General features: G+C 42.1%; 1 non-coding gene and 1 pseudogene across 1 annotated transcript; one reads left to right on the forward strand and one right to left on the reverse strand.

Annotated features, from left to right (window-relative positions):
- The first annotated feature begins 5,889 nt into the window (after positions 1 to 5,889).
- LOC138079705 (retinitis pigmentosa 9 protein homolog) lies at positions 5,890 to 21,864 on the forward strand (annotated as a pseudogene).
- Positions 19,956 to 20,028, reverse strand: TRNAG-CCC (transfer RNA glycine (anticodon CCC)). The gene has a single exon. It is a non-coding gene; the product is annotated as a tRNA-Gly (tRNA).
- Positions 21,865 to 22,307: the final 443 nt, after the last annotated feature.

The following is a 22,307-nucleotide window of genomic DNA, read 5'->3' on the forward strand; positions in this document are numbered from 1 at the left end:
GAAAAGACTCCCGGCTCTCCCCGGGCGGCAGCAGCCACCCGCTCTCTCCCGCCCCCCGCCCCCCGGCCACATCCGAGGGAGGGGAGGAGCCGCGGCCGAGCGCCAGGCCTGCCCTGCGCCGCCCGTCCCGTGAGCTGGCCAGCCCGGGGAAGAGGCGGGCCTTCTGGAAGTTCAAAGGGACCAGTCCCCGAGGGAGAAATCAAGAACTCTTTGGGATTGGGCTGCGATATACAGTTAGAAGAGAAAGACTTCTGGCCCAGGCAAACCCGCGGATCTCTGCCTACCCCTAGAGACTCCGGATTTAGGGCCCCTAGAGGCTCCTACGTGGCCGCGGATCCAGTTACCCTTTGCTGATTTGGGAAGGGAGGAAAACTTTTTAAAAAAACTCAGTTTCAAGGCTGGATTCTACGTTAAAACAGACTGAAGCCATCTTCGAGATTTCTTTCCCCAGGATTTTCTTTTAATACTTAGAGAAAGGGGAGACTCCGTGATAGTTGCTCAGGCAAAAGTTTTAAGATGTGAGTGATACTTAATAGCAAACATCCCACATGGTCCCACCCCGTGACTAAGCTAGTTAAGACTTCACATTACAGACCCAGATTCTGCGGGGAAATTTACTAGAGTAGTTAAACGCATTCTTAGTTTAGAATTGTTAGTTCTCATTTATTGAAACTTGGACTAATGAAAGCAAATCACCAAAGGTTTGTCAACTTGTTTGGGAAGCAAACAATCCCAATACCAAAACCTGGCAAAGATAGCGGGGAGAGAGAAGCTGGGTAGCAACCTAATCTCTAACTAGAAATGCAAAAATGCTAACAAATGGTGAGTAAATTGAATCCACCTTATTAAAGGGGGAAAAAAAAAAATGTGAACTGTCTAGGTGACCTGCAAGTTAAGTCAGTGTCCTCTGTAAGATGAAGATAAAATGTGATAATTTTTTTAAAATTATAATTATTAGAGTGTTATAGATTTTATTAGATCCAGCATCTAATGAGAAGCTACATGTAGCACTAAAAAAAAATGTCCATTATTCGTAATAGAGCTTATTTTATTGAAATAGAAAACCTACTAATACAATTCAACCACTGGTAAGTTGAATTTGGGGTGATGATTTGCTTCCTTCTATGTACTTTTCATTAGTTCCTTATGGTTTTTAATAACTCTGCCAGGTTTTACATAGAAATAAACCAAAAAGTCAGCCTGGTTCCAGTCAGGAATCTTGCCCTTCCTTGTTGTGACTGTGGGCAACACATGCCACCTAGCTGGGCCTCGGTTTCTTCATCTGCAAAATGAAGGGGTTGATTTCTAAGACTTCCAGTCCCAAAATTCTGTGATCCTGTAAGAGAGGAGACACTTCAGCATGCAAAAGAAGACAGACACAGGAAGAAGCAGGTCAGGCAGTGATTGCCACTTCCACTTTGCCTTGTAGTACTTCCCAGTGATTTCTAGTCATTGATTTCTAGTCATTCCTTTTATTTATTTATTTATTGGCCATGTTGCACAGCCAGGGATTGACCTTGGGCCCACAGCAGTGAAAGCAGTGATCCCAACCACTGAACCACCAGGGAATTCCCTTGTTATCCCTTTTAAAATGTTAATTATCTGATCAAACAGTATGTGTGCTCTACAACGTCTCTTTAAAACCTAACCGACATTCTTTGAACTGGATTTCTGTAGCAATCTGCTAAAGAGAAAATTTACCTCTTGGCATTACTGATAACATCAACCTAAGAACTGATAAAAGCAAGCTGAAATTAAAAAAAAAAAAGATTTCCATTAAACTGGGGGTGACATTGTGAGAACTGGCCAAGTTTAAAAACTGTGACTCCAGTCAAGAAGAGTCAACAGTAGACTAAAAGCTCAGAAAGGTAAAGATAGGGGAAAGAGGCAGGTTGGTGAGAGACAGGAACCAGAAAGAAGGGAAAGGTACTGGAATTTTTTAAAAGGGTGGGGGGAGAAGCGAGAAAGATAGCAAGAAGGGGAAAATAGAAGATGAGAATCAGTGAGAGAACAGAGCCAGGGAACAAGAGGATGTGTGACACAATCGAGGCAAGGACATAATAGGAGAAATATACAAAAGGTCTGAGTCTGGGATGGAGGTGTGGAGTGTCCTGGAGGAAGAATAGAAGGGCGATTTGAAACAGGATCGGTCTGAATGAGTATCAGAAAACTAGGTTCTTTCTCAGTTCAGTTCAGTCACTCAGTCATATCTGACTTTTTGCAACCCCATGGACTGACCGAAGCACACCAGGCTTCCCTGTCCATCACCAACTCTCAGAGCTTGCTCAAACTCATGTCCATCGAGTCAGTGATGCCATCCAACCATCTCATCCTTTGTCGTCCCTTCTCCTGCCCTCAATCTTTCCCAGCATCAAGGTCTTTTCCAATGAGTCAGCTCTTCACATCAGGGGGCCAGAATGTTGGAGCTTCAAAGGTTCTTTCGATCCAGCTCCATACAAGAAGTTAGTGGGAAAATTACAAACATAATCTGGCAAGTAAAGCAGGGCACTAAAGAAAGAATTCTGCTTTTTATTGAGCCTGAAATAAAGAAGGATTGATGCATGAATTAGATCTTCTAAAAGCAGTAAACCCTGAAGGCTAAGCTATGTAAGCTATTAACTTTAGCTTGATACACACTGAGCTGTGGATAAAGAGAAGGCCAGTATTCCTCTGAACTGACCTGAGGCAAATGTGAAGTAGCAGTGTCTTCTCTTCCTTCCCAGGATTTTCCAAGAAAGTCTCCCACCTTCAGTATTGGACAACACACTTGGAGTTGCCATGTGGTTTGATGGAAAATCCTAGACTAGAAATCAGACCTACCTGCTTGTAGGGCCACCCATCCCCCTATTCTCTGAGCATCACTTTCCTTATTTGTAAGATATCTTGCCTATCTCCATAGAGTTTCTGTGAGGATCAAGTGAAGCAGTTTAGAAGAGGTGGAAATCTGCAAAGTAATATGGAAATGTAGGGAATAACATATATCTATGAGTAATAGAAAACTCAAAAATCACTTAACCCATATATATTATCTCTCAGGAGCTCTGGATGGGAAGCAACTGCAGGAGTGGTTAATGAAGTGTCTCTAGAACAACCTCAGGTGGTCTGACACCTTCTTTTCCTTTCCTCCTCAGGGGGTTTGCTGCTGCCCCTTGTGATTACAAGATGCCTGCCCTAGATCCAACTACCATCTACAGAGAACACCATCCTGAGGCAGAAAGGGGAGGTTTTATCTTTCCAAGTATCATTTATTCAGAGCAAGGACAGCATTTCCAGAAACCCTCCCTCCTACTGCCCTCCCATCATGCCTCATTGACTGGAATTGCATCCCATGCCCATTGCTAATCTATCTATCAGTGGAAGAGAAACTGCATTACTATGATTGGTTTAAGACTAATTAAGATTCATTTCCAGAGAGGAGGGAAAGGGCCTCCCCTGAAGCAGATGGCCACCTAAGCGTCTTGTACAAAGCCAGAGTGGTGTGAGCAAGGAAATGAAGGGGGATGACAATTGGTTTGTCAACCAGTTTTTTGCCACAGATTGCTAATTATGTTAGCTGTCTCCTTTTCCCCTTCCATGCACCAAAGAAAACACGTTGCCTGTAATTTTCCTCCAATCCTATTAGTGACTAAATAGAATGCCAGTTGAAATGATTAGAAATAGGACTTGCCTGGTGGTCCAGTGGTTAAAAATACGCCTGTCAGTGCCGGGATGCCGAGGTGCGCAGGTTTGATCCCTAATCTGGGAAGATTCCATATGGAGTGGGGCATCTAAAGCCCATCCACATAACTACTGAGCCCACGTGCTGCAACTACTGAAGCCTGATCACCCTAGAGCCCGTGCTCTGCAAGAGAAGCCACCACAGTGAGAAGCTCGTGCACCACAAGAGAGTAGCCCCCGCTCGCCACAACTAGAGAAAAGTCCAAGCACCAGCAAAGACCCAGCACAGCCAGAAATAAATAAACATCAAGGGGGAAAAAAGGCTTCAAACCTATCCAGTAACACAGTCAGGACTAGATAAAGACACCCCTCTACAATTAGACCAACACCAAGACCCTCCTGTTGGATTTGAGGGTGAATCTGCTATCTTAGGATGAAGCAGAGGGGTAGAAAAGCCTGAAGCTGAGGCTAGAATAGGGAGAGATGACAAAGAAAGCATCTCTCACTCACTGGGCTAGGTGCCCTGGTACAAACTGAAGGGTGACTCCATGTATATTCACGGTTGGGTAATAATCACTTTACTCTCTATTTCTGGAAATGAACTATACCTGCACACCCCTCCAGATGCTATAAGCATAAACAAAGGATGATAGGTAATAATAATGATTCAGAATCATAACCACCAGGGTAAGAATTCCCGTTTGTTTCATTGCTTACTAGATGCTATTATACTGAGTTTATCACAATCAGAAAATGGGGCTGAAAATCAGAAAATGTGAGAGATGGCCCTGGGTAATAAGGAATTGCTAAGGCAATGAGTATAATACATGGAATTCTTACTGAAACTGAGAAAGGGAAAGTTTCTTCCATCTAGGACTGCTAATTTGTTGGCCATCTTTGGCTTCCAGTGGCCATCTTTTTCCCCACATGGGAGAAACTGCAAAGAACGAAGCAATGCAAAGGAAAGTAAAGCTGAGAGAGAACTTGCCAACTATAACATTTTAGCACCTAGATCCAGCCATTCCTGAACTTCTAAACTATGACATTTCACATACGTAAGTCAATAAAGTCCTGAATTTTATTTTCTTAGAACAGTTTCATTTGGGGACTTCCCTGGCAGTCAAATGGTCAAGACTCAAGAGTTTCCAGTGCAGGGGGCACAGTTTCCATCCCTGGTCAGGGAATTAAGATCCCACATGTGGGGAGGTACTGCAGAAAAAAAAAAAAAAAAAAGAACCATTCGATTTGGATTTTGGTCCACTGTTGTCTTCAAAAGAATTTTTACTAATATTTGCTAAAATGTAATTATCAATCCCCAGGTCTTCTTGCTGAGAGATCAAATCACTGTGTTAGGCAAACTGACTTTGAATTGACTTTTATCAATTGCAAGTGAGAAAAATCCAACACAATTGCTTTCTGCATAGAAGTATATACTAAAGTTTTCAGATTATTTGCTTGCACGCTATAAGGTCACCTGTTGTGTTTAAATACTGTTTGTTGTCTTTTCTTTTTCTTTTTTCCTTCTTCCATTTTCTTTTCTTTTACTTTATGCACATAACTGGTCTGCCACAAAGCCTCCCCAAGATGGGGAAAACAGTTCTGGTCTAGCTTGGTTGCTGTGAGCCACTGTATCTCTGGCATGCACCAAGGAGTCCTCTCACTAGGGGTAGAGTGTGGTTAGGCAGTGGGGTCTGACCTGACATCTCATTTTTTATGGAGTCTTAGGGCCTCTTTACGTGATCTCTCCCCAGTTGTTCAGTTCAGTTCAGTCGCTCAGTCGTATCCGACGTTTTGCGACCCCGTGGACTACCGGACGCCAGGCTTCCCTGGCCATCACCAACTCCCGGAGCCTACTCAAACTCTTGTCCATCGCGTCGGTGATGCCATCCAACCATCTGATCCTCTGTCGTCCCCTTCTCCTGCCTTCGATCTTTCCCGCTTGTTAGTTTGGGCTTTTTCTTAGCATGGTGACTTCAATGCTACTGACGGTTTACATCCCTGAAGGCTTCAGGAGAAATACTTTCAGAGAACCAAGTGGGAGTTCAAGCTCCCCCCGCAGCATCCTAGGCTCCGGGGCTCCCGGCCTTCGCAGGGGGCGCGCTGCGGCTTGCGGCACCCGCTGACCCCACCGCAGGGTTTTGGCGCTCCGAGTGCGGACTTAAGGCTGCGCCGCCCGGAGGCAGTCCGTCCGGCTGAGCTGCCGGAGGAGGCGGGTGACCGGTGGCCTCGGCGATGAAATCGGGCGTGGGGCGGCGGGAGGAGGGGTTGCTGCGGGGCCCGGCGGACGCGGCAGGCAGGAAGTGCTGTCTTCGCGGCCCCACGAAGCCGGTTTTGATCCCGGGCGGCGGGACCCTAGACTCCCAGAGGCTGGCTGGAGGGAGGGAGGCTCCTCCCCCGAGCCTCGTCCGGAGACTCGAGCTGCGGCGGCGGGCGCTTCCCCGGCAGAAAGCGGCGGTGCTTGGTCAGGACTGAATCCAGAAGTGCAGCTGAGCGCCCTGGTCCTTCCCGCTCTCAGGTCAGGGGGCGCGCTGTGAACGGGTTAAAATCCCCATCCTTTCCATCTTCTGCTGTTAATAAGGGAAGAGAAAGCCCACTCCCGTTACAGTTCGTGCCGTGACGAAAAGAAGTAAAGTGGGGTGAGGGCCTGGCTCCTAACTACTCGGGAGGAGCTGTCAGGTAGGAGAGAGCGTAGACTTGTTCTCTCTGGTCCTTAGGATTTTTAACCAGGGATAAGGATGAAAGCTACTAGGAGGCCAGTTCCAGCTCAAGGAGAATTAGGACCCGTGTCAGCCTGACTTAAGAGGCAGTGTGCTCCCCCAGCTCCCGAGGATTGGAGGAGAGTCCAGATGACCACTGAGAGAAGGGTGGGTTGTAAAGGAGATTTAAATAGACATCAGGTGGAAAGTTGGATTAACGACCCTTTCGGTTCTTTTCTGTGTTTCTGTCATCCTGTAATCAGCTTTAGAAGTCGAACTTTCCTAAGTGTGATTTTCAGTTAGTTATTTGAATTGTTTCAGGCACTTCTCATTGCCTGCTTTCTCATGATTGCTAAGACAGACATGTCAGGAAAGGTCCTCAAAGGGTTAATCCTTCTCCTTCACCTCTGGGAGCTTTGATACAAAATGCTTGGTTCCTTGAAGCCCAACTTGTACTTTTCAGTGTGGCTCTTGAGCTGAATTTCGCCTCAGTGAGCAATGGTCGTGGATACAGGAGCTGCATTGCTAGCAGCCACAGTCCTGGCTCCTTCTAGATACCCTGGACTCAGGCAGGGCTGAGGCCCACTCAGCGCTCAGTATCTTTAACTACAAGATGCCAGATGGTGGTTAATACTCTATATGTTTATTTTGAAGCTCACAGAACTTTTTCACAGACAGAGAAAGATGATAACATTTTATAGGTGAGAAAATGGAGGCTCAGTGATTAAGTCACTGACCTGTTTAACCAACAAAGCTACAGCAGAATTGAGGTGTCCTCAATTCTCAGACCAATGGGATTTTTCCAATTTCACAGGTTTAAAACTGGCTAGGCTATGAACATGTTTGCTTTTTCTAGTTCAGAGTTGTGTTTGATTTTCATAAAGTTTAATTTATATCAGAATAATACTTTTATATAGCTTAAAAACTCAAATATTAATAGTATTTACCAAAAGTCATACAAAAAAATAGTGGTGGGTTGCCACACTCCTCATTAGCCCCCATAGTTCCCTGTACAACCCTCTACCCCCAATTCTCTCCTAACAGGGCCAAGACTTCCATGTGCAAACGCTTTTAGGTTTCACTTCTTGGATTTAACTGCACATTTCTAAATTGTATGCTTATACTGCTTTTGTTGATTCAACACTTTTAGACATTATCTATTAACTTCTTGTAAAGATTTAGTTCTCCTATTTGCCCTTTCTGTTTCCATCCTTCCGATTGAGCTCCATTATGATGTAATAACTTCCCTAATCAATGTGAGTACTAACATTGTTATAATTATGCACTGTTGCTTGTTTTTGAGTCAAACGGTATGATTTTCTTGTATTCTAGTATAACTGTTGTCTTTTGAATAGTAATAGCTTCAATTTTTCATTTGCTTCATATACTATTCAGTTCAGTTCAGTTCAGTTGCTCAGTCGTTTCCGACTCTTTGCAACCCCATGGACTGCAACACGCCAGGCCTCCCTGTCCATCACCAACTCCCGGAGTTTACTCAAACTTATGTCCATTGAGTTGGGGATGCCATGCAACCATCTCATCCTTTGTCGTCCCCTTCTCCTCCTGCCTTCAATCTTTCCCAGCATCAGGGTCTTTTCAAATGAGTCAGCTCTTTGCATCAGGTGGAGTTTCAGCTTCAACATCAGTCCTTCCAATGAATATTCAGGACTGATTTCCTTTAGGATGAACTGGTTGAATCTCCCTGCAGTCCAAGGGACTCTCAAGAGTCTTCTCCAATACCGCAGTTCAAAAGCATCACTTCAGCACTCAGCTTTCTTTATATAGTCCAACTCTCACATCCATACATGACTATTGGAAAAACCATAGCTTTGACTAGACAGACCGTTGTTGGCAAAATAATGTCTCTGCTTTTTATATGCTGTCTAGGATGGTCATAAGGAGCAAGTGTCTCTTAATTTCATGGCTGCAGTCACCATCTGCAGTGATTTTGGAGCCCAGAAAAATAAAGTCTGCCACTATTTCCACTGTTTCTCCATCTATTTGCCATGAAGTATGGGACCAGATGCCATGATCTTAGTTTTCTGAATGTTGAGCTTTAAGCCAACTTTTTCATTGTCCTCTTTCACTTTTATCAAGAGGCTCTTTAGTTCTTCTTCACTTTCTGCCATAAGGGTGGTGTCATCTGCATATCTGAGATTATTGATATTTCTCCCGGCAATCTTGATTCCAGCTTGTGCCCAGCGTTTCTCATTATATACTCTGTACATAAGTTAAATAAGCACAGTGACAATATACAGCCTTGATGTACTCCTTTTCCTATTTGGAACCAGTCTGTTGTTCCATGTCCAGTTCTAACTATTGCTTCCTGACCTGCGTACAGATTTCTCAAGAGGCAGGTCAGGTGATCTGGTATTCCCATCTCTTGAAGAATTTTCCGGAGTTTATTGTGATCCACACAAAGGCTTTGGCATAGTCAGTAAGGCAGAAATAGATGTTTTTCTGGAACTCTCTTGCTTTTTCAATGATCCAGCGGATGTTGGCAATTTGATCTCTGATTCCTCTGCCTTTTTAAAAACTAGCTTGAATATCTGGAAGTTCACGGTTCACATATTGTTGAAGCCTGGCCTGGAGAATTTTGAGCATTACTTTACTAGCATGTGAGATGAGTGCAATTGTGTGGTGATTTGAGCATTCTTTGGCAGTGCCTTTCTTTGGGATTGGAATGAAAACTGACCTTTTCCCGTCCTGTGGCCACTGCTGAGTTTTCCAAATTTGCTGGCATATTGAGTGCAGCACTTTCACAGCATCATCTTTTAGGATTTGAAATAGCTCAACTGGAATTCCATCACCTCTACTAGCTTTGTTTGTAGTGATGCTTCCTAAGGCCCACTTGACTTCACATTCCAGGATGTCTGGCTCTAGGTGAGTGATCACACCATTGTGATTATCTGAGTTGTGAAGATCTTTTTTGCACAGTTCTTCAGTGTATTCTTGCCACCTCTTCTAATATCTTCTGCTTCTGTTAGGTCCATACCATGTCTGTCCTTTATCGAGCCCATCTTTGCATGAAATGTTCCCTTGGTATCTCTAATTTTCTTAATGAGATCTCTAGTCTTTCCCGTTGTACTGTTTTCCTCTATTTCTTTGCATTGATCACTGAGGAAGGCTTTCTTATCTCTCCTTGCTATTCTTTGGAACTCTGCATTCAAATGGGTCTATCTTTCCTTTTCTCCTTTGCTTTTTGCTTCTCTTCTTTTCACACCAGGGACTTCCCTGTGGATCAGATGGTAAAAGCGTCTGCCTACAATGCGAAAGACCAGGGTTCGATCTCTGGGTCGGGAAGATCCCCCTGGAGAAGGAAATGGCAACCCACTCCAGTACTCTTGTCTGGAAAATCCCATGGACGGATGAGGAGCCTGGTAGACTACAGTCCATGGGGTCACAAAGAGTTGGGCATGACTGAGCGACTTCATATACTATTATCAAGCACTATTTTTTCCCCTGAGGCTTCAAAAGCTGAAAATACTTTCCCCATGTATTCTTATCTAGATAATCAATTATTTTATTTTTCACTTGGATCTTTCATCTTTTATCCTCCAGTAATCCTTCGTTACTTTCTAGACCTGGAGTGCAACCATTATCCTGGAACTTCTTTCACCAATATCCTGTCTTTTATCCCATTCCTGGATTGCGTCTGTTCCTCCTTCTGTCTTTACTCCCATATTTTGCTGAAGCACATTCTGTAACTTCCCATTAAAGAGTGTATTGGAGGTAAATTTTTTGACGCCTTGCATATCTGACAATGTCTTTATTCTGTCTTTAAACTTCATAATTTGGTGAGGTATAGAACTCTAGGTCAAAAATTATTTTCACTCAGTTTTGAAGGTGGCATGTACTTTTCAGAATTGCTAAGGAGTCTGATGGCACTGTGATTCCCTTTCTTTTATAGGTTACCTGCTCAGCCTCAACTCTACTCTTAAAGCTTTGGCAACTTTACTTCCATTTATTTTTGCCATTCTGAAGCTTATGATGATGTGTGTCTTTTTTACAACAGTTTCTTTTCATCTTTTGACATTTCTTGGGTATATTAAATAAGTATACTGTGTTTTGATTTCTTTTTCTCCTTTTCTTTTTCTTTCTGTTAGATTTCTGTCGATCCTGTAATTATCTTTTATTTCCAGTTGTTTATCCCTTTGCCTCTTCAATCTATTTTGTAGATTTATCTTCTGTTTCTTCTATTGCACATATTTTTAAAATTCTGCTCTCGTATTTCTCAATTCAAGAACTTTTTCTCATTCTGAGCATTATTTGTCCATAACATCCTTTCTTGTTTCTTCTTCGAGGATACTCATTAATTTTTCTTTATTTTCTGCTCCTTCCATTGGCTTTGTATTTGCCTTTTCTTTTGATCTGTCTTCCATTTAGAGTTTTCCCCCCTAATGCCTGGATATCTGGGTGTATATTCATATTTAAGAGTGAGGCCCTGTAACACCCTTTGACAAGCATCCATGTATGAGACAGAGAGGGAAGGTGCTTGTTCATTGACTGCGTAGTCTCACTAGAGAAAGATCAGGCTGTGGGGTAAAGATTTTTTTTTAGGGCTCTTCAGCTTCTCTAGAGAAGACCCTTCAGTCTGGGGATCTATGCTTAGATGCAAGCTTTCTGGGTGGGTTGGAAAGGAGAAGGCTGAGTGTCTCGAGTTCATACAAACTTCCATTCAGCATCGATTTTCAGCCCACACTCACTATCAACCCCATCCTCAGCTATGCTCAGAGGGCACTAATCTGCAGTCACCTTCACAGGTTGGGTGGGCAGTTTCCTGGATATAAGGAAGGAGGAAAAAACTGGTGGCTTCAGCCACTCCATGTCCACATTCCCTAACCCCATCTCCTGAAGACTAACTTCCTATACAGACAGAAATCAGTTCTTTCTTCCTTCCACTTGCCCAGATTTGTTGAAATCGTCCTCTGATGTTGTCTCTGCTGAAGATTCCTTTGTAGCTTTCTACCTTTTAAATTTGTTTATTGTTGTTATAACAAAAAAAAATTAAGCATGTTGTTCAGTCTGCAATTTTATTAAATGGCAGGCCCCACAGTTTGTTTTTTCAGAAATTGAATTGAAATCCTTTGTCCCTGATGTACCCTCCTCAATCTCCACTGGCCATTTTCTTACACTTTACCTTGCTTCTCTTGTTTTAATGTGTTAAATTAATGAATTGTTTAGCCTGAGGAAAAACCATCAACCGCCTTCCTTTAAACTTATGAAAACAGTTGTAAAATGGACTTTTTAGGGAAGCCATTGCTAATAATAGATTTCAAAATGTCTAGTCCCTTCACACTCCTTTTCATTTTGGCATCAATAGTTACATATTTTTTCAGTAATTTGGATTTCAGTTTGTTGGCCATATGTTGTTGTTTGTATAACTCTTGTGGCTCAAAGGATGTATTCCTGGATCAGTTGATTTCTGCTGGTACCAGCAGTCTCCTTTTGGTCTCTATGCATAAGGCATAGCATTAATGTTTCTAATGAATGGATGCCGATGAACTGTTATCATCTCCCCACTTTCTGTTAGAAAATATTTCAAGCATTTACTTTGGAAAAGCAGTGTCCCACACATAAAAAGCTAAGTCTCTTCATGCCTGGTTGTTTGCTATGTAGTCTTCAGGGGCAGAGCTTCCTCTGTCTATATAAAGCATATTTCAGGCTCCATTTTTCTTAGTCCCTGTTACCTTCAGTTTTCTTTCAGAAATATATTAACCTGGGCTTACACCAACATGGCTGTAATGAAGATACCACTGATTTTGCTTTTCTGTTGTAATTAGAAAGCATTTTGCAAGTTAATACCTGTGCATGCAAATGCAAATAGAATGAATAATAAAGACTCTCCCATTTATATGATCCTTAGTTCCCCTCCTTAGAGATAAGCCAGTTTTTTAGATATCCTTCCAGAGACAGTCTGTATGTATAACAAAGGTGGGTGTGTGATGGCCACATGATGACTCCTTTTGCCCATACACACAAATACCAAGGGAATTCCCTGGCAGTCCAGTAGTTACATCTCAGGGATCTTACTGCCGGGACCCTGGGTTTGATCACTGGTTGGAGAACTAAGATCCCACAAGCTGCCTAGTGTGGCCAAAAAAGAAAAAAAATAAAATCACTCCAAATGTAATGGTTTGCTCTTCACTCCCCTTTTATAAAAATTTAAACTTATGGAGACTGTCCCATATGGATATCTAGTTCACATTTTGAACATTTGCCCCCTGGTCATAAAGTAACACATCTTCATTATAGAAAATGTGGAAAATTAGTCATCCTGGCTCTCACCATCTGGGTGCATCAGTGGTAAAGCTCCCATGTGTGTTTCCAAGTTCCTGGAGTCAAGACACAATTTTAAACCAGCCACAGTGTCCAGATGTCCTCAGTTGGATATTTCTTACAGAAGCACTGAACAGACCTGGCATGTTCCGTTGTCCTGTTTCTTTGTTTTCATTCTCATTTTTGTTTTTGGTCCCTTGGGCATTCACAATTAAACCCAAACACCCACACAGTGTGTTTAATAGGGAGTAGGTAGTGTGTCAGTACTTAAAAATGAACATGAGCATTTGGTGCTACTTTTCTAGATTTGGCATCCAGAAGCCTTTTCTGGAAGTTTCAGCAGGGCAATGACAAGTGGAAATGAGTTGGGAGCACGGGCATGATTTGCATTCTCAGGACCCTGGGGTCTGAGAGCTGTGCTGGTGGAAGGGAAACTACATTTGCACACAGTCGCCTGCTTCCCTAGCAGTAGTTCTTCACTGAGTGTCACCTATAATCCAGGCACTGAGCAGGAGACCTGAGTCCTGAGAGGTCAGAGGGCTGTCAGGCTGCTGAGCAGCAGACAGTATCCCCATAGCCCACTCAGCCCACTGGAAGGCCAGGAGGTTCCTTTCAGGGAGGATCTTGAATCTGAAGCTGGTGGGTGGGGAGTGGGAGGAGGAGCCTCTGGGACAGGTCAACCCCACCTCCTTCTGCTACAACAGGTCCTTCCCTCTGGCTTTGCTCCCTCCCTCCTGCACAGTCCCCATCCCCATGAGCCTCTCAGTGTCATGGAAGTTGAAAATTATGATAGGTAAATCACCCACACAGTCCACAGGGTCGCAGAGAGTCGGACACGACTGAGCGACTTCACATACACACACAAATCACCCACAAGTGGAATGACAGATTGGAACCATAATTAACTCAAAGCTCTTTTTACATCACATTTGCCCTGCAATCTCTTGATTCTTCCAAAAATAAAATCATGCCAAGACACCAAGTTATTATTTCAGTGAATTTAAGTTCTACAACCCAGTAGGATGTGGTATAGCATCAGTTTATTTATTTAGGACTTCTGACTGCTGGGCATATTTTATTAACTGTTTTAGTTATGTTTTCAGTTTTTACTGAAAAAACAACAACAACACCTTTTTATTTTGGCCTATAGATGCTTTTTGCTGATTGAAATGTGTTATGTTCCTATAAACATGGTTGATGATCAGTGTTTTGTGGTTTTTTTTTCCTTCTAGTTATGAAGAACCTCCTCCTGAGTTTATCAAGGTCAGTGTAAAGTTTGTATTTTTGGTTTTCCTCGGAGACAGATTTGACCAGAGCTCAGACTCACTTGTTATGAAAAACAGCTGCTTAAGGTTTGAAGCTTCTTTACGGTAGTCCTGTCTCTTCTCTGCAGATGGCAGTCAGTTCGTGCACTTTGGGCTTGTCATAGTCTGTGCCTTTGCAGAAGTTTAATCTGCCTCGTGTCTGTCCCTAAGACACCACTGCAGGCCCCCTGGGTGTCCTCAGCACTCGCTCCCCTTCTTTCTGTCTCCCTTGCGACTGCATCTTCTTAAAGCTCTGCTGCCCCATGTTCCTTCTCTGATGCTCCACTGCTGCTTTCTTGACTGTCATCAGTTCAGAGAACAGTGGACTCTGAGGACATGTGAATCCATCCAGTCCAGCCCCGCCTGGTGCAGAGTCCCTCCTCCAGCACCCCGGCCACAGTGTCAGTGTGTTTCTCTGGGAGTGAGACTTAGAGGACTTAAGGCCAAAGTAACCTTTCCTGTTTGGTAACTTTTAACTTAAAAAGAAATTTTTTAGAAAACATTCTTCTATTATAAATTTAATATTCATGGAAACATGAAAAAAATCATAATGTAAAAAAACAGCACTTTAATTATACAGTGCAGTTATTTGGTGGTGAAAATGCATCTCACAAATACAGTATATATATTATAAAACATGACAGTGGTCTTCAAGGTCTAATAATCTATTTTACTCTGATACATTATTTTTATTGTTCCAGAAAAACTTATTTGTTTAATTCTATCTTCTGCCTCATTCCACAAAGTTTCTAAGTTAGCAGAAAATTTTTTGTGATCTTAGAATCTAATTTTTGTGATCTGGAATTAGAATTTGGAGCTCACAGATCATCCCTGTGTAAACACCAGTGACTTTTCTCTAAGAACAGCTACTTTGTTTTTGTGGTAGGCTAGCCCACTCCAGTGTTCTTGCCTGGAGGATCCCAGGGACGGGGGATCCTGGTGGGCTGCCATCTATGGGGTCGCACAGAGTCGGACACGACTGAAGCGACTTAGCAGGAGCAGCAACAGCAGCAGCAGCTCTTCTGGAATAGTTACTTCCATTTTCTTTCTCAGTTACACTCTGTCTTTCTAGCTCTTCAGAGGATAACGTGATGACATACGGGTCTCCAGCCCATGAGCAAGCCAGGCAGTGCTGTGTTCTCAAGCAGGTGGGAGGAGAGCTCTGGCGCTTTTTTTGCCATAGAGCTTACACACTGTTTCCTTTTTCAGGAAGATGAGACTAAGCCAGAAGACTGTATACCAGATGTCCCAGGCAATGAACATGCCAGGGAATTTCTGGCCCACGCACCAACCAAAGGACTTTGGATGCCACTCGGGAAAGAAGTCAAAGTCATGCAGTGTGAGTGTGGAAGGGTTTCAAGTAACAGCCTCGGTCCATGCCAGTTGTAGACCACTGTTTACAGACGAGTTCACTCCTTTTAATTCATTCTCACACCATGCTGTTGAAGCCAGGGCATGATCTCTAGGTGATAGATGAGGAAGCCGCCTTCCACGTGTTAGTCAGTGTCTAGGGTAAGTGGCAGAGCAGCGCCTTGACTCCAGGGCTTCTGGCTGCAAGGGCAGTGATCTTCCACAGGACTATAGCTGCTTGCAGAGTCTATGCTTCAGTAATATTCCTGTAACAGAAAGGATATTCCATGTAGAAATGCCATGGGGAACAAGAGATGCATTGGGGGGGTGGTCCCTTAGGTCTTGCCTCAGCCAATCCTCCTCATCAGTGGTATCAAGGTTTTCTCCAGGTGACCTGAGAGGAGCTGTGGGCCACACAGGGTGGGACTGGACCAGATGGAGCTGGGTGCACACCATCCACACACCAGCATAAGAAGGTATTTGAAAATGGGGTACTGCTGCCTTTAAAGACATTTGTTTGTACAGAGATTCTTCATGCACACAATTAAAATAGCAGTTCATGTTTCTTTGCCTCCATTCACACACCATCCTTTCCCAGCACCTAGGTTACAACAATTAGCTTTATTCAGCATTGCAAGGAATACCTGAGGGCATGTTTTTTAGGGATTTTGGTGTCCATCTTGAAGACTGGCAATCACAGTGATTCTTACTCATCACTGGGAGATAAAAAGTTGTTGGAAGCTCTAAGTGTGTGAGTAGGGCTTGTTGAGTTTCACTAGAGGGTGATCTTTCTAGTCTGTCCAACTGAGAATTTATGAGGTCAGGACCTGTAGGTTTTTCTTCTAGGGCTGGGTTGTATTTTCCCAGAGAAGGCGGCTCCTCCATGGAGGGTGAAGGCCAAGCTGCTAGTGTTGTGGAATCTAACTGGAACAAAAAGGCTGGGAAATCTTGCCGTCTGCTTTTTTTATGTGTTCCCATAATCTTCTGTATTTACTGTCGCACCTTGCCTTCACGTGTATCTGATGTCCTTTTGCCAGAGATCCGATGATTTACCTTTTTCAGACAATAACTTCTACCAGGGCTAGTAAGAGTTACCCTTGGACTTTTAATCAGTCCTCATTATTTCAGCTCCTCCTTTACCCTTACATTCAACAGTATCTGGTGCTCAAAGCTCAATTCCTGAGCTCTTTGGCGGTTCTGCAAAGAAAAATTGAATTGATTCTCAGTTCTCCCCGCTGGTGCCTTAGAAGTGAATTTTCTGGTGTCTGTTCATTTTAGTGTTTACTGCATTGTGATATACAAAATTTTTTCGCATTTGACTCTTACAAGTTTTTCTCTGTATGTTTGGGTTTGTGGCCTTTTGAAATGCTTTATTGCAGTTTAATATAGATATTATGAAGTTCACTCATTTTAAACAGTGATTTTTTTTTTTAGTTAACTACTGAGTATATTTGTTTATTGCCATAAATAAGTTTTAGAAAATTTTATCCTCCCATTAAGATCCCTCAGGACTCTTTCCCGTTAATCACCATTTCAGCCCCAGATAGCCATTAATCTATTGTTTTTTATCAATTTGGCTTTTTTGGATATATTATATGTAAATGAATTCATACATCCATTTATAAATTACATGAGAAATTCAACACTTTGTTATAAAATAGGCTTTTTATTCAATAAAATAGGCTTTGTGTTAGATTGCCATTGCTAAGTCGCTTTGGTCGTGTCCGACTCTTTTCAACCCCATGGACTGTAGCCCACCAGGCTCCTCTGTCTGTGGGATTCTCCAGGCAAGAATACTGGAGTGGGTTGTCATGCCCTTCTCCAGGGGATCTTCCTGACCCAGGGATTGAACTTGTGTCTCTTGTAGCTCCTGCATTGCAGGCAGATTCTTTACTGCTGAGCCACTGGGGAGGCCCTCGTGTTAGATGATTTTGCCCAACTGCAGGCTAATAATGTATCAATAGGTGTTATGAGTGCATTTAAGCTAGGCTAAGCTATGATATTCAGTAGGTTAGGTGCATTAAAGTGCATTTTTGACCTACGATATTTTCAACATACAATGGGTTTATTGGGACATAACCCAATCGCAAGTTTTCCTTTGTTTTTTAGGATCTTACATGGTTCATTCATTGATTGCATTTGTTTTTAGAATCGGAGTTTAATGAAGAAAAACTTTCATATGATCTACCAATTCTTTGTTTTCTTTAAAGGAAACTGTGTTATCTTACAGAAATATTTCCTTTTATTTTTTTGCTTTCAGGCTGGTGCTGTAAACGGTATAGTCACTGAACAGGGGACAAAGAATGCCCCTTTTTTTTTTTTATCAAAGGCAACCAAAAGTTAGAATAGTTCAGAGTAGTAAGTAGAGCCCCACCATACCAATTTACATATATCAGAGACAGTGAATATCAGTGAATTAGGCTGTAATCAGTAAACTGGAAATTCACACAAAATACATTCCCAGAGCCATTCAGTCAAAGTGTCTGGTGTTAACCACATTTGTGTTAAGTCACAGTCATACCTCGGAGATAAGGCAGGTTTGGTTCTAGCAATATCTAGAAATGAATATCACAATATAGTGAATGACAAATTTTTTTATTTCTCAATACATATAAAAGTCATGTTTACACTATACTGTAGTTGGTTAAGTATGCAACAGCATTCTGTCTAAAAAACAAAGTACATAACAATTTAAAATACTTTCTTGCTAAAAATTGTTAACCATCATCTGTGCCTTCAGAAGGCTACAGTACTAACTTCAAAGATCACTGATTGCAGATCACCCTTAACAAACGTAATAATGAAAAAATTTGAAATATTGTGAGAATTACCATAATGTGACACTGTGACATGCAGTAAGCAAGTACTCTTGGAAACAGGATGCTGACTGACTTGCTCGACACAGAGTTGCCACAAACCTTCGATTAAAAAAAAATGCAGTATCTGCCAAGTACAATAAAGAACGAGGTATTATGCCTGTACATTTGTGAGACAGATTCTTTAAAAAAAATTAACTTCTCATTAAAGTGTCATTTGCTTATACCTGGGAATAGTAATTCTTTTTCTGAAGCAGACATTGTTATTTATTCAATCACTTTTTTAAAGTTATTGTATTAAACAAAAACATGTTTCATAGCTAAAATAGGGTTTTAGTTTTCCAGGCTTTACCTAAAGATTATATCTTTAAACTATAAGCTAGAAATGTATATATAAATTGTATATACTCTTTACTTGACAGTAAAATAAATCTATCATTTCCTCATATTATTTTAACAGTCACTTCCCAGGGGTGTAAATTCAGTAACTGCTTCTATCAAGTAAAATATGCAGCTGTCTGGCTGTACTGAGGTTGTCAGCGTAAATCAGACTGGAGTCAACAGACATTCTCCGGTTTTTATGACATTTAAGATGCTGTGTTTTCATTTTAATAATCTGATATAACTTATTTTGACATCAATCATTCCACTTCTAGTGGACTGACAATTTTTACAGATACCATAGAACATAGTTTGGCAATAAATCCCAGAAACTTTAAGGATACTCATTTTGATTCAGAAATCCTACTTATAAGAATTTACCTTAAGAGTATAAGAGAACATTAGAATATACACAACTATTTACGTGTGTATAGGATAGTTTTCCGGAGAAGGCAATGGCACCCCACTCCAGTACTCTTGCCTGGAAAATCCCATGGATGGAGGAGCCTGGAAGGCTGCAGTCCATGGGGTCGCTGAGGGTTGGACACTTTCACTTTTCACTTTCATGCATTGGAGAAGGAAATGGCAACCCACTCCAGTGTTCTTGCCTGGAGAATCCCAGGGACAGAGGAGCCTGGTGGGCTGCCGTCTATGGGGTCGCACAGAGTCGGACACGACTGAAGCGACTTAGTAGCTGCAGCAGCAGCAGCAGGATAGTTTTCATTATTATTTATATGTTTAGAAAAATGAAAACTAAAGAAAAATGGAAAACAACTAATAGTCCAACATATCAAGATAAATTAAATACCGACATAAATTACTGTAACATTATTTAGCCATTAGGAATTGTGGCTTAGAAGAATGTGTTATATCATGGGGAAATGTTCATGAAAGTGTAAATGAAAAGTAATAGAGTTTTATATAGTATGATTATGATTTTTCATAAATTATGAGTAATGATTGAAAAAGAGACCAAGGAGTTCCCTGGTGGTCGTGGTTAGGACTTGGTGCTTTCATTGATGTGGGCACAGGTTCAATCCCTGGTTGTGATACTAAGATCCCACAGACTGCATAGGATGGCAAAAAAAGAAACCCCCCAGAACAAGAAAAAAAAAAACAAGAAAAAGACACCACATGTTAATGTTACTGTTATCTCTGGGTAATGAAATAATCAACTTTTTTAAAACAATTTTCTGACAGTATCTAAAATTTCTATTATAAATGTTTATTCTTTTTTAAAACAAGATAAAAAAATAAAACAAGATAATTCACATACCATAACATTTCCCATACATGTGTTCTTATTTTTAAGTAATTCAAATCATTTAAAATTATCTATACTTCCAGTGTATTTCCAGACTTTGGGAGACTTATATATTTTTGTATATCTATAAATGTTTCATTCTTATATATGATTTTTTTTTTTTGGTATTTATTATTTAGCTGAACCAGTTGTGGCATGTGGGGTCTAGTTCCCTGACCAGGGATTGAACCCAGGCCCCCTGCATTGGGAGAGCAGAGTCTTAGCCACTGAACCACCAGGGAAGTCCCCCTATATGTGATTTTATAATTCACTTGTTTTTCTTAATACTATTAATATTTCATGGTCATGTATCCACATAGAACAAAGAGAATTGCTTCAATATTTCTTCCTTGAATAATATTTCATGATTCTGCTATGGTTTATTTCTTTATAGTTCAGTTCAGTTCAGTCATTCAGTCGTGTCCGGCTCTGCAATCCCATGAATCGCAGCATGCCAGGCCTCCCTGTCCATCACCAACTCCTGGAGTTCACTCAGACTCTCGTCCATCGAGTCAGTGATGCCATCCAGCCATCTCATCCTCTGTCGTCCCTTCTCCTCCTGCCCCCAATCCTGTATTTTTTTCCTTTTGGCTGCATTGTGTGGCTTGCAGGATCCTGTTCCTTGATCAGTAGTTAACCCTAGGGCCTCCACAGGGAAAAGTGCAGCGTCCTAACCACTGGACCACCAGGTTAGCCTTCCTATATCTTCCTATTTGGGAAATTCTTTTCACAGCTTCAGTGAGTTGGCAGTGCTGGTGCCCCTTAGGAAAGATTAGAACATTTGAACAACCAAATTGAAAAAGAATAACTGGTTTTTAGTAACCTAGGGGTTTAATGTTTAATTAACTAACAACCTAGCAACCCTAACCCAACTTTAACCCTTTTCTCATCCAACCCTTTTTCACCCTTAAGGCACATGAAGATCCCATGTATGACATCATACAAGAGAATAAAAGACAAAAAGGATATAAGGTGAGACTGTTCTGGTAATAACAATATCTTCTTAAAGTCTGAAATCATACAAAGTTAGAAACAGCCATTCCAGTATTAGAGAAATGGTTTAATAAAGGTGGTATTTTAATTGTGAAATGTTTGGAGAACAGGAGTGGTCCCTGAAAAGACCAGTATGTGGGGAATGTGCAGGCAGCCTGTTCCGCTTGGGTTAAAGTTGGCCAAGCCCACTCGCGTCATAGACAGTTGATGTTGGCAGCCCACACTGTGATATCGAGCTCTACTATGTGATTGAGTCTCTTTCTTATGTTTTATCTTCTCCAGTGTCTTTAAGGGTCTGAGCTACTGTTAAAAATTAGACATGAATAAAGAGGGTGAAAAAACAAGAGGGTTTTTTTTTTTCAAATTGGTGATATTGAATTGTAATTGTTGAGGGAGATTACCTAGTATTCACCTGAGAATACAAAATGGCTTGTACCCAGGGATTGAACCCAGGTCTCCCACGGTGCAGGCAGACGCTTTAACCTCTGCACCACCAGGGAAGCCCCTGTACACTGGTTACAGTCCTGTAAAATAAACATGGATATAGACAAGAACGGGGAAATATGCAAAAGTAAACACCAGGACTATCTTTAATGAGGTGACTATTTGTGACAGCTTTCATCCTCTCTACTGCTCTTACATTTTTACCTAAAAAAATTGTTTACATTGAATTGAATATGATTATTTCGTCAATCTTATGTGTTCAGGATACAACAATCAAAACAATCACTGGAGGATTCAGCGTCAGATGACGATGGGAGCAGCTCCAGTTCCTCAGAACAGAAACGCAAGAAAAAGAAAAGAAGAAAAAAACGAAAGCATAAGTCTTCCAAGTCAAATGAGAGTTCGGACTCAGAATGACGGAGCCTGGCTTGTTCAACATTCTCTTCTCCAAAACCAAACACTGTGGCCAAAGATGAGAGGACCCGTGGAGGAAGGCGGAGTCGGAGAGGAACCGGAGAGACGCCCAGAGGGAGGAGCTGTGCAGGCCCAGGTTCTCCCCTGCCTTCCAGGGAGGATGTGAGTAGTGTGTTGCCAGGTGCTAGCTCTGGCCACGCCTGACTTCAGGCTGGAGAGCTTTTCCCCCTGTGCTCCTCCCTGCTGATCCCTGTGGGTCCCACCTCCTGAGGAATGCCTCGGGCAGGTCCCACCTCCTGAGGAATGCCTCGGGCAGGGCGGCCAGATGAAGGGAGACTCTGAGGAGCTCCTCCGGGGCTGCCGTAGGTTCCACCTCCACGGGGGAGCTACCTGTGTAGAGCTCGGGCTTGATTTCCCTCTGCTGCTGAGGATAATAAAAGCTCACTATTTATTTTAAAAATACACATTTATTTTTAAATCATCATAATATACTTATGTCCAAATTTAGAAGGTGTATGAGGGGAATGCCCTGGCAAGTCCAGTGGTTAGGACTCTGTGCTTTCACCACCGTGGCCCGGGTTCAAATCACTGACTGGCGGATCAGTGCTAGCTGTGAGGTGTAATCAGAAATATATATATGTATAAGGTATATATGGTTTTAATCATGAAA

Source organism: Capricornis sumatraensis, chromosome 5 (genome assembly GCF_032405125.1).
Source record: "Capricornis sumatraensis isolate serow.1 chromosome 5, serow.2, whole genome shotgun sequence".
Taxonomy (NCBI): Eukaryota; Metazoa; Chordata; class Mammalia; order Artiodactyla; family Bovidae; genus Capricornis; species Capricornis sumatraensis.